Below are 11807 nucleotides of genomic sequence, written 5' to 3' on the forward strand. Positions count from 1 at the left end.
TACAGGTTTACATGTTCACGAACCTCTTACATGTACTACATGTAATTTTCGAAGTACTTTATATGGATATTAAAAAAATACTAGACGGGTACGTTTTGTATACTTGTGCATGAAAAGTACACGTAATTCCAACATTAGTAAATTGAACTTGCAAAGATACCTTAATACGAAAACGTACATATATTTTTTCAGTACATAGGTACCCGTATTTGAACTTTTGTAATTGTCATAATTATTTCATTTTAACACTTAAAATAGTTATAGTTTCAAAGTGAAGCCAAGGTCATCACGTGTCGGTAATCATCCACCTGTTTCGAAGATATTGCGGGTGCGAAGAGCAATTGCGGTGGGTTTTTTTACTTGACACTTGCTAGCTGGATGTATACTGTCTCCATGGTCACGGTATACCTGAGTATAGATGTATACTCCCCCTACATTCGATGCCCCTTAAGTTACATGTACCTCGTCTGGGCACGTTATCAATGAGAAATTCAATTATTATTATTATTATTTTTTTTTTTTGATTTTTGAATTTGGAAACGTCATAGTTCTTTGGTACGTTGCATGAAGAGTACATGTTCATGTAATTTGTTGCCACCTGAATGCTGAAAATCAGTAATTTAAAAATAGCTTTTCGAGAGAGAGAGGGAGAGAGAACACTGTATATTATTTGAAACTAGAGCCGAGCTCGTTGCAATGCAACGAATAGGTCTTCCGTTGGAGCTCCGGGCAGGACATAGCGACCTTGAATCAAGGTCATGCAACATTTTAAGGTTATAAACAATCCTGTAAGGGGTATCAACTTGCAATGTTTCAACAGTAGAAAGACAGTAAAGGAATGTAAAATTCCCCTGTCAGTAAACTTGAACTTGTCCAAGATTATAGACCTTTTTGTTTGTTTGTTTGTATGTTGTTTAACGTCTCTCTCGAGATTTTTTCAATCATATGGAGATGCCACCATTTGCCGATGGAGATCTGCAAATTTTGACCTATACTCAGCACATATGGCCATTGAGCAGTGAGGGATCTTTTTCGTGCCAGCACCTACTGACAGACAGGACCTCGGTTTATACGGTCTCATCCAAAGGACCGGTCTCTGCGTCCCACAGTGGGATTCAAACCTGCGACGTAAGGATCAACTCCTTACTCCACGACCTTTTTGAATTTTACACTCATTATATCAGTGACCTTGAACTCGCCTGAATGACCTATGTTAAGGTCAAAAACAACCTTTAAACAAATTATGAGCTTCCAGTGATACTCAATGACAAAATGTATACCTGGAAAAGAATATTGCACTTTTCTGTCATTGACCTTGAACTTGCCAGAAAGACCTTGGATCAAGGTCAAAACATATCCTTGGATCATAAGCAATCTCTGTATCAAGTAAAAGCTTCCAGTGATTTTATATTACAAAGTTATAGCATGGAAAAAAATTAATATTTATCTGCCAGTGACCTTGAACTTGTCGGAAAAACCTTTGTTCAAGGTCAGGACAAACCCATCTCAAGCAATCTGAGAAAAAGTTTCCTGTGTTCCTCCCACTCCTTATAAATTCATAATCCAGGCACAAATTTTGCAACTTCTTCTGCCAGTTTAGTACTATGTTATCTCAAACCGGTAGATCATAAGTAATCTTTGTTCCAAGTATGAGCTTCCAAAATTATAGCACATAAAGTAATTTTACGTCTTTCTGTCAGTGACCTTGAACTTACAGGAATGACCCTGGATGAAGGTCGTGACAAAGCCTTTTGTCGTAAGCAATTCCTGTATCAAGTATGAGCTTCCAGTTACTCTCTATTACAAATAAATGGGTCGGACAAAACTTTGCTATTTTTTCCATTGACCTGGAACTTGCCGGAATGATGTTGGATCAAAACCATGACACAACCTTGGATCATTTGTAATCTTTGTACCAAGTATGACCTTCCAGTTTCTTCATAACAAAGTTATATCCTGGACAAATTATCACGTACAGACGGACAGCTAGGCAGAGGGACAGTGTGATTCCAAAAGACCTCAAACACCCCCACCTCAAACCCACATACTTCGTTTGGGGGAATATATAAATTCCTATGTTAAATTATGAACACTCTTTCCGGCCCAAACCTTCTCCCTGGAATCAAGATTTGAATAAAACAAATGAATGTATACTATGTTTGAAATTTTCTCATTCTAGTCCAGGGGTTCTTGAGAATAATATTTTCAAATGACCCCATGCGCGGATCTAGAGGGGGTTGGGGGCAGTTAAATCTATATACTTAACCAAGTAAAAGTGACCATGAACCATGAAAAGTCTTAGGTATGAAGCTTTAAAAGTCAACGACCCCCCCCCCCCCCCACACACACACAAACACACACGAAATATGTTTTTCACGTTTGGGAAAAGTTTCTTTTTTTTGGCTCGTCAAGAAATTTCTGGGTTGAAATATTTTTTTTTATTGGGATCCCTCCCCCCCCCCCCCCGTGGAAAAAAATCCTTGATCCGCGCCTTACCCCATTTAAGTTTTACTACTTGTATCTGTTAAAAGAGGATGTGACCCTTCATTTGAACAAAACCAAAAATATTCTGTGCTAATTTTCGTTGTTATGGCCCAGTGGTTCTTGATAAGATAAAAATGAGAAAAATTTACAAGTACATGTACATAGCTTTAGAACGACAACGACGATAACGCTTACATGTATATACACCAAGAAAACAAACAAAGATGAAGAATTATGAACAGAAAAGCTTACTTGGGCCTTTGACTTGGGAGATGAGATACTTATTAAAAATTGAAATTATTTTGTCTTTTTTTTTTACGATCGACGGGCCTGCATTTCAAAGAGAGGGAGAGAAATATCTAGCTAGGTCTTTGAATAACAGTGACATCGGTTCAGAAAACCAGGTCCCTAGGAATGTACATGTATATAATATAGGCAGTGCCTTTCTCTCGGTATTCATCACCTGCTTCTATCCTCACTTAAGTACTTACATGTACCTGGTAAAACCAACCGACTGCGAAGGAAAACATTCTAGGCCTATTTATTTCGGGGATGGGTGTATATGTATAGTGATAAAAGGAAATTTATTCACCCATTATACGTTCATTAAATATGAAAGATTGCTTCTGAGTATTTGTATTCGATCCTACGACATTCGTGTTCATTCATAAGAGTTAGATTATGTAAGCAAAGAACTAAACTAACATTTGTTAGATAAATTAAATAATTATTTAACGGTTTATAAGGGTTTTTTAAATATCTGTTAGAACCACTTTATTTTAAAAACAAATAATCGTCCTATTATGGGCGCCCATGATATATTAGACAGACTGTTTAATTAAAATATAATTCAGATATCGACATCCAAGAGAACAACACATTCTTTTTCACAATCTCTATCCAGAGTTATCGTTCCCGCTACGCTATGTTGTAGCGAAGCGTAATACGCCCTCTGGTGAGAGATTGGCGAAATACTCCAGACATTTAATAAAAATCTCTCGGTTTTATTTTTTAGGGCATTTTTACAGTGATATGAGAAAAGTCTTATAATTGTGTTAATTTTAAGAAATAAAGTTCGGCATTTTTCAACCTCGTTCGGTATAATATAATTTACTGATATTTTTTTCCGTATAGGAGGAACACATGGACGAAGGATAAAAAGAAAGCGGTATTCTGCACGTTCATGTACACATCATCGCTATTGTGTACTCGAATTAAACCCAAAATCCTTCGTATTTGGGTATAATTTTCACATGTTCTCAGGGGGCTATTCATTTATTTTTAGCTGTCTAAAGACAATAATTTCAGTTAATAGAGAAATGTTTTTATTTCATTTTTTGTTTTTCCATCCTTTTGATTTACATGTTTGCTTTGTACACAAAAGCGTGTGTTCATGTGCCTCTGTTTCTACGCGTTATCGATGTGATCAGGGAGAACATGATATCCTCCAGCAATTTACTTCTTATGAAAACACTCAATGAAAACATATTAGGTGAAAATATATATACCCGTTAGTATCTTAATACTTTAGTATATAACTGTTTAATTGCGATGTCACCAAGCGTAACGATGGCTGGCCAGGACTTGAATATAATTTATTACCGTTATGAAAACAACTCGTCAGCTGAGCGGACCTAGATTTAAACAGTAAAATAGGGAAATTCCAGAGTTCGAAGTGTATTTATTTTGGGCGCTCTTCCACATAAACAAATAAAACCGCATTTACACGTAGTTACATGCACGTACATGTGTACCAGTAATTCGTATCATGGGTATATTCAGTTTATTAGATGAAATAAAACAAATGCATAAGATTAATCTTCCTAAACAACACGTTTTTAAAACAATCTATCTAATATAACTAACGGTATAAAATAACAAAGAAAATAACGGGTTTGTGTTTGTATTTGATTTGGAATAAGAACAAATCCTAACCTGTCAAATCATTTATAAAACACTTCGTTTTCCAGACACTAATTGTCATGCGTAATCTTCACATGCACCGACCAAGAGGTCACAAGTTTGAAATGTATGGCTTCTCATTGCTTGAGTTTTGTCAACACATGTCGGAGTAAACTATCTAAGCCAATTGATTCCCAAAGAAAACTGCATAGGAAGGTGTTTTTTTTTGGTACACTTTTTAACGGGTAAAATTCATTCGACGCTCGATAGAATTTTCAAATACAAGTGAAATATTTAGGTTACTTGCGTCCGACCTAGTATGTTGTATGCAATAATATTGTAAGTTAGGAAGAAAATAATACAAACTCAAAAGTAGTTAATTTTATTTTCGATTTTCCTGACAATTAAAAATGTGACCTCTACGTACAATTATCGTGATAATTATATACATGCTGTTTAATGTTCATGAAAGAAATAGCAACTCGTTAAATAATAACATTAGAGATATATATAAACTGTTTCTTTAATACGCAAACAAAGTGGTCTTTTCGGCATTCAAAATGCATTGAATTTGAAGTCAGTTAAGACTAGTTGATTAAAACGAGCGAGTGATAAACAGTAAGACGAAATCATATGAAAGATTCTAAATGATTTTAAAGTAATTTTCCACAAAGCGCAATTATCTCGATATCGAGAAATACAATGTTTATAAAAATAAATATGCAACTTTCTTGTAATTCAGCGAATAAAATATTATAGATTGAAATGTACTAGCGACTTAATTAAAGATATTATGAAATAATCTGAAAGATTCAACATATTTATCCACTCATCACTTAGTTTACAAAATGTATTTGGAATGGCCATTCTATGGCTTGGTTCGCACGCCGATTGATCCCCGGTGACCTCCTTTGCCACGCGCTATCGAGGGAGGGGTTACATAATTGTAAACACACAAGGTGAATGTAAAAGGCGTGTACTTAATGGCTGTGAATAGTCTATGTTTAAAGTTTTGTTTTATTTTCTAACTTTATTGTTTGTTTTTATATGATAAGAAGAAAAGGTTATCTTTTTTTCCCCCTGTTTAGTAGACTGGTTTATCCAAATTTGAAAACAAACGAAAAAAAAGGAAAGTTGTCAGTAAATAATTTGGAAATAAAGCACAGAATACTTCATGAACCTGATTCTAAAGAATATTAGCATCTAATGTAGCTAAGTTTATTATTTATAGTAAGTTTATTTTAATTACACGCATGAAGAGCTCTTGTTCACTTGCTGAATGAAAACACTTACCTGTATATGTGTTATGCTTCTAGCTCATTTAGAATACAAGACTCAAACAAAATAACGTTTTCTTGAGATCAATAAGATGTTAAATAACAACTTTAATTACGGCAGCTTTTTCGAAATATTTACCGTTTTTGAGTTATAAAGCAAAAACTTTAAAGGGCCCCAGATCCCTAATTTAAGGGGCCAGACCCTTTTTAGTGGTGTCAAATGAAAGGCCTTAAAATTGTGCACAACTTTTATTCTACATGTCTTAGCAAAATATTTTTAGTTTAGAAGATAAAAAGGAAAACATGAGTAAATTTTTGCTCTTTTAGGCGTTCTAATTTTTGACCCCTCTCTAGCGCCATTTTGAATACAGAAATCGAAAAACAAAAACCGATGTGCACAACTTCAGTGCTTCTATTATTTAAATTCGGTAGAATTTCTACTCCAGCTTTTGTAGTCTCGGAGCCTTTGTCTGGAAATGAAGCCTACTAAATTTTCATTTAAAGGGAGATAACCCAAAAGCGGAAGTGGATTTTTGAAATGTTTGACAGCATTCTGATAGAGTTTTGTAACGTCTATAAACCCTGCAAATTTGAGCAAAATCCGTTGAGAAATGAGCAAGATATGAGGTCTCAAAGTTGGCGTCTAGGAAAAAAAAAAAAGAATAATAAGAATAATCTTAACCATCAGAATCAGTAGAAGGTCTCCCGCTGGAGCGGAAGACCTTAATTAAAATCGCTACAACCGGCCCATAGAAAACAATTCGAGTACGGAGAGGGGTGGGGGGCTCATCGAAATAAAAAAAAACCCATCGGGCGTTATTATCTTAATTTCATCTACTTAATCATGCGAGTTTACAGTTATTGAATTCTTGTTTTGTTTGTTTTGTTTCTTGTTTTTATTCATTTTGAAACATTTAGAATTTTATTTGTTAACATGCCGCTCCAGTATATACATGTATGTAGTGGGCCGGAGGGGGGGGGGGGGTCATGAACCAGTAAGGAACACAAACTATTCAAGTGATCATTTACATGTATTTGAAAACAACTTTAAAAAATAGTATATTCTTATCAGTGGGCCAGTTATTAGTTTTTGTTTGTTTGTTTGTTTTGGTTTTTTGATTGTTGTTGTAGTTTTTTTCACGTCTTCCGTTAAACCCGCCTTATAAAACAATGATTTATAGCATGGAAGTAAATTATAAATGATCTGTAAAACGAAACTCAAGTTACACTGTATGAGAATTTTTAATGATTATCACGACCTAAATATATACATGTAATGGACGACAATCTAGCTTAAATATAAACTGCTAAATATGAAAACTTAGCATTTTACGTGTACAGTATGTCTCAGTTATTTTATAGATAAGATCATAATTCAGTTGTTTGTCTTTCAAACATTTAAATTACGATTTAGCAATTGCAATTACAATTGCAAGTTCCAACTTATTTAAAAACGCATGAATAATGTAAACAAATGAATTTGAAGACTTTTTTTTAATTAAGATATTCTTATTAATTTCACTCCATCCGATACATCGAAAATAAATTTAACACCTTTTCTTCTTTTTCTTTCGAGATATACTTAGCTTGTAAGTTAAGAAAAATAAAAGTGATAATTCTACGTCGAATGTACGGTGAAATTTTTGAAAATTTATCAACGTTCTCCATATTGTCACTTACATGTACATGTTTCGATCGCCATAAAAACAGTAATGATCGATTTCACTACTGTATTTGGAATATACAAGGGGCGGGGCTTACTGGCGGCAAGATTAAAGCGGGGTCCGCTTCACGCATGAGTGCCTAAAGCGAACCCGGAAAGCGAACGCGGGGTTCGCTCTAGCGGACCCAGAGCTGACCCCGAGCGAACGCAGAGCAAACCCGAAGCGCACCCAGAGCTGTCCCAAATTTTCTGAAAGCGGACCCGCAGCGGACCCCGAGCGAACCCAGGAAGCGAACCCGGGTTCGCTTTGGGTTCGCTCTGGTGTTAGGTTGTGTCCGGTCGGTACTATATATATATATATATATATATATATATATATATATATATATATATATATATATATATATATATATATATATATATATATATATGGGTAATGTTTTTAAAGCAGGTTAAAGTTTTTGGAGGAGAGAAACTATAAGCACTTGTTGATGAGACATGCTTCATAATGCATCTTCGGATGCACACTACCAAACTTGCTTCAGATGCTGGATCTGACCTACATTTTCTTGATGAGTGGTAAGGTTGGAAATTTTTGACCGTATCTCATTCATGAAATGGCTTCTAGATATGAGTGAAAAATTCTCAGGAGGGACGGTAAACAACAAGCAACAAAATATTCCATGTACATGTAACTATAAGTCTTTCATGACCAAACATGCACCGATAAGTCTTTCATGACCAAACATGCACCGATGATGCATTTAGGGTTGCACATTACCAGAAATGGTACAGATGCCGGATATTACTTACATTTTCCGACTGATTGAACAAAAACATGTTTGAGAATAAGTCAATTCCTTAAAGTAATTTATCAAGCATATGGTTATAAACTGAGAAAAGTTATCTTAGCCATTCTTTCTCCATTCTCACTCCAATCTGATTCACATATATTTTCGTGTGGTTGATATACATGTAAGGATACGTAGATTTGTTTTAAAGTCTGGATGTTATGGTGTATTTTTCTTTAGGAAATAGGATTCAAAACATTTCTTTTGTATTTACACATGCATTTTGAACTGCGACTCTACTCTAGCAAATCAAATAATGAGGTCATACAAGTGACTAGAGTTGGTGAAGCAACATGAGTATCTTTACAGAGAGTTGGGAAGCTCGAGGAAAAAGGTCCTGGTTGGATTGTCTCAGTTATGCTGAAAATTTAAACATAATGCAGATCTTTATGTAGGTAAATACTTCTTACCTTCAGAATGAAAAGAGACACTCAATGTATTAAAGTATTTTTTATCGTTCGGGTATTTATATAATGACCGCTTTCATGAAATAATTTGACTTTGATCTTTATTATTGATATCATTAGATATAATGTACATTGCAAAAGGATTCTTTTAAATCAACTTAAAAAAAACTATATACAGTTGTATTTTTTTTTTAATCTTACCAACATTTAATTCCGAATTTTTAATTTCCATTTTTTTTAAAATTCAGTTTGATGATATTGCAGTATATTCTTACAATACATTTAGCACTATAACTTCAGCTGTTGAAAATGTATTGCAAACAGTCTAATACCTATATGTGACAGTTTATCTACAACATGTCTTTATATCTTTACATTTGCATTTTTACGTATGAGAAAATGCTTTTTATTGATTATAAAATTTGAAATAAAAACTGTAGATTAATTCTGATTTTCAAACCTCCTGTCTATATGGTATAAATTTATGTTTTATAAGTTAAAGTCATCCTCTTCTGAAAAAAAAAAAACTTACAATTAAAACACGAGAAAAATCATGCACCATAAAAAGCATTCACATAAAATAAATGTCATTAATTTTCTGTAAAAAAAATGCTGAAATTGGTTATTTGATGTTTTTATTCACATTTATCATATTTCATTTATGATTTTGACGTTGAAAAATCTCCATTATCCCCTTTTAAAATTGCCCACTCCAAAAATGTAGGGAAGGGGTATACTTAAAATTTTAATTATCATGCGACTAAAAATGTGCAGCATGAAGTATTTTCACATTTTTATGAAGAAAAGACGTTTGTCTACAACATATCACAATTTCATAATATTTCTTAAGGATCCGAAAACAGCCTTATCGAAAGTCCTCCTTTCATAAGTGTACCTTACAGTGCCACATCTTGGTCTACAACTCCTAAAATTAATATGGAAACGTTGTGAAATATATTTTACATTATACATTATCTCTGTAATTGTTGTTTAACACATTCTATTCTAAAATCTATAGCTTCTTTTATTTTGTGAAATTGATAGTGTTTGACTCTTGATAAGACTGTAGAGCTCCGTGTAAGTCTCCCACAACTTGCTGACAGATCCCAAGTATTTGCCAGGATATGTCTCTTAAATGTAAAGGAACATATTTCCCATCATCATAGAGTAACAGTGTCTGTAGGTCTGTCAGTGACTGTAAACACTGAGATCTATTACCTAGTCTGTAGTGAGATAACACTGACAACATCTCTACCAGAAGAAACGGCGATAACTGTAGGATATACCTTCCATTTTGTTGACTCACATTTTGTTCGAGATATAATTCTTCAATGCAGGGGATATTATGCATTAAATACACATCACTCATCCAGGCTATTCCTATTCTTCTATACAAATACAGATTACCTACAGCTTCATTGTACCTTTGCCCATTAACAGTACATTTATACATAATAAAGGCCTGCAATAGTCTACGTTTAGCGAGATAAGTGATATGTACTGTTTTATCATATCTCCATGTTCTATAGTAATACAATGCCAGATAAAGTAAATAAGACACACAACCTAATCTTGCTGCCATTTTCAACATGCCGCAAATTATTGTATCTAGGTTATAGATATTTTTATGCGTGCAAGATGAAGTTTTGTTTGCCATTATGAAGGCTAAATGAACAAGAATCTGAGCATTACAATACTGTAACGTTAACAACTGGTGTGGTGAGATTGATAACCGATATAGTGTGTCAATTGATTTCAAATGAAGATAAGATTCCCATGTTTGTTGAGCAGATAAAGTTATTCTATATATTTCAATCATACTACATATATCTAAATCTACAATACTTATGAATTCTCCATCAGCAGCAGATAACACAAACGACGGGTTACTGAGGGCAGGTTCTAGGATTGATCTGAGAGTCGGACTCAGCAGTAAACAAGACATGCCCATTCTGTAATACTGATAAAGATATTGTAAAAGAGAGGAACGTGCATCCTCGACTATTTTGTTTTGGAACATATTGTTGTCTGGAATAAAAAAATTAGGAAACATCCATGATAAGCACAGTGAAGGAGATATTTAAAACACTTCCAAAAGCAATCCAGTAAATTGTTCGGGCACCATCTAACGTGTCCTAACTGCATCATCCAGAACACCGTGGTCTTCATGTAATAAGAACACAGTAATGGTTCCTTTCTGTAGTTAACAATTTCCTTTAAAAATATTTTCAGAAGTCCGTAACATAGAAATTGTGTATGATTCATTGTGCATACTAATTGGTGTTCGGCTTGAGAAAATGACAATCTCCATTCCAATTCGTTTGAAGTCATATCAACTTTACTACCAATAGGCACACAGTGACATTCATTTTTTAGGATTTTTTCTAACACAGGTACAGACGGCCAGGTATGTCTCTGGCATCTGTCAACCCAACTTCCTAATGGTTTAGGCCAAGGAAAAGAAGCTAGACAAAAAGCTTCATCAAATTCATGAAAATCTATTACCCCACTACTACAGGGACCATGGATTCTGAAATTTAAAGAGTTTGAAGAATTCCCATTCAGGATCTGAAGAAATGTTTCTCTCCAAAGAGGACTAAATATGTAAACCCCTCCATTAAAGAGAACTAGATATGATATCGTGATTTCGTCTCGTGCTGGTGTCAGGAGGCGTAGTCTGACAAATCCTGGTGGTGTATCAGAATCTTCCATTAGCACAATTAAATGTTTTGATGCATTAAAAAGCTGAAACTGGGAAATGTCAGTTATTTATAATCACAAAACCACCGCATTTTATCGAAGTCAGAGGATTCAAACCTAAATCCCTCTCTATAACTACCACTCTCCATCACACCGCAACCTCTATGATTAAAATAAGGTTTCCGTATCATTTCCTCAATGTCGATCACGTCCCTTCTGATGGCCACTTCTGTCGGTGTACCTATGTTACGACACAGACCAACATACAGGGCCTCTGATAGACGGGGTATTTGGTCCATTCTTAAATGTAATCTATAAAATGAAAAATAATAAATTAGTAACATGTTTGAAAAATGCAGCATTTTTGCAATGCAAATTAAGTAGATATGCCAAAAAATATTAGTTAGTATTGTCAAATCGGTGACGTTGAGCAACAATGCGGCGCACCAAATTATTACTAAGTGCTATGTTAAGCGGGGTATGACTACTGTTCATACTGGAAAAAATTTAGACGATAAGTCGT

The 11807-nt window shown here is 34.5% G+C and overlaps 1 pseudogene; it reads right to left on the bottom strand.

Moving 5' to 3' along the window:
* Window positions 1-9555: 9555 nt before the first annotated feature.
* On the bottom strand, window positions 9556-11583 carry LOC133188273 (uncharacterized; annotated as a pseudogene).
* Window positions 11584-11807: the final 224 nt, after the last annotated feature.

The sequence above is a fragment of the Saccostrea echinata genome, unplaced genomic scaffold (genome assembly GCF_033153115.1).
Source record: "Saccostrea echinata isolate AGI-Se365-2 ecotype Australia unplaced genomic scaffold, CSIRO_AGI_Sech_v1 ptg000016l, whole genome shotgun sequence".
Classification (NCBI taxonomy): Eukaryota; Metazoa; Mollusca; class Bivalvia; order Ostreida; family Ostreidae; genus Saccostrea; species Saccostrea echinata.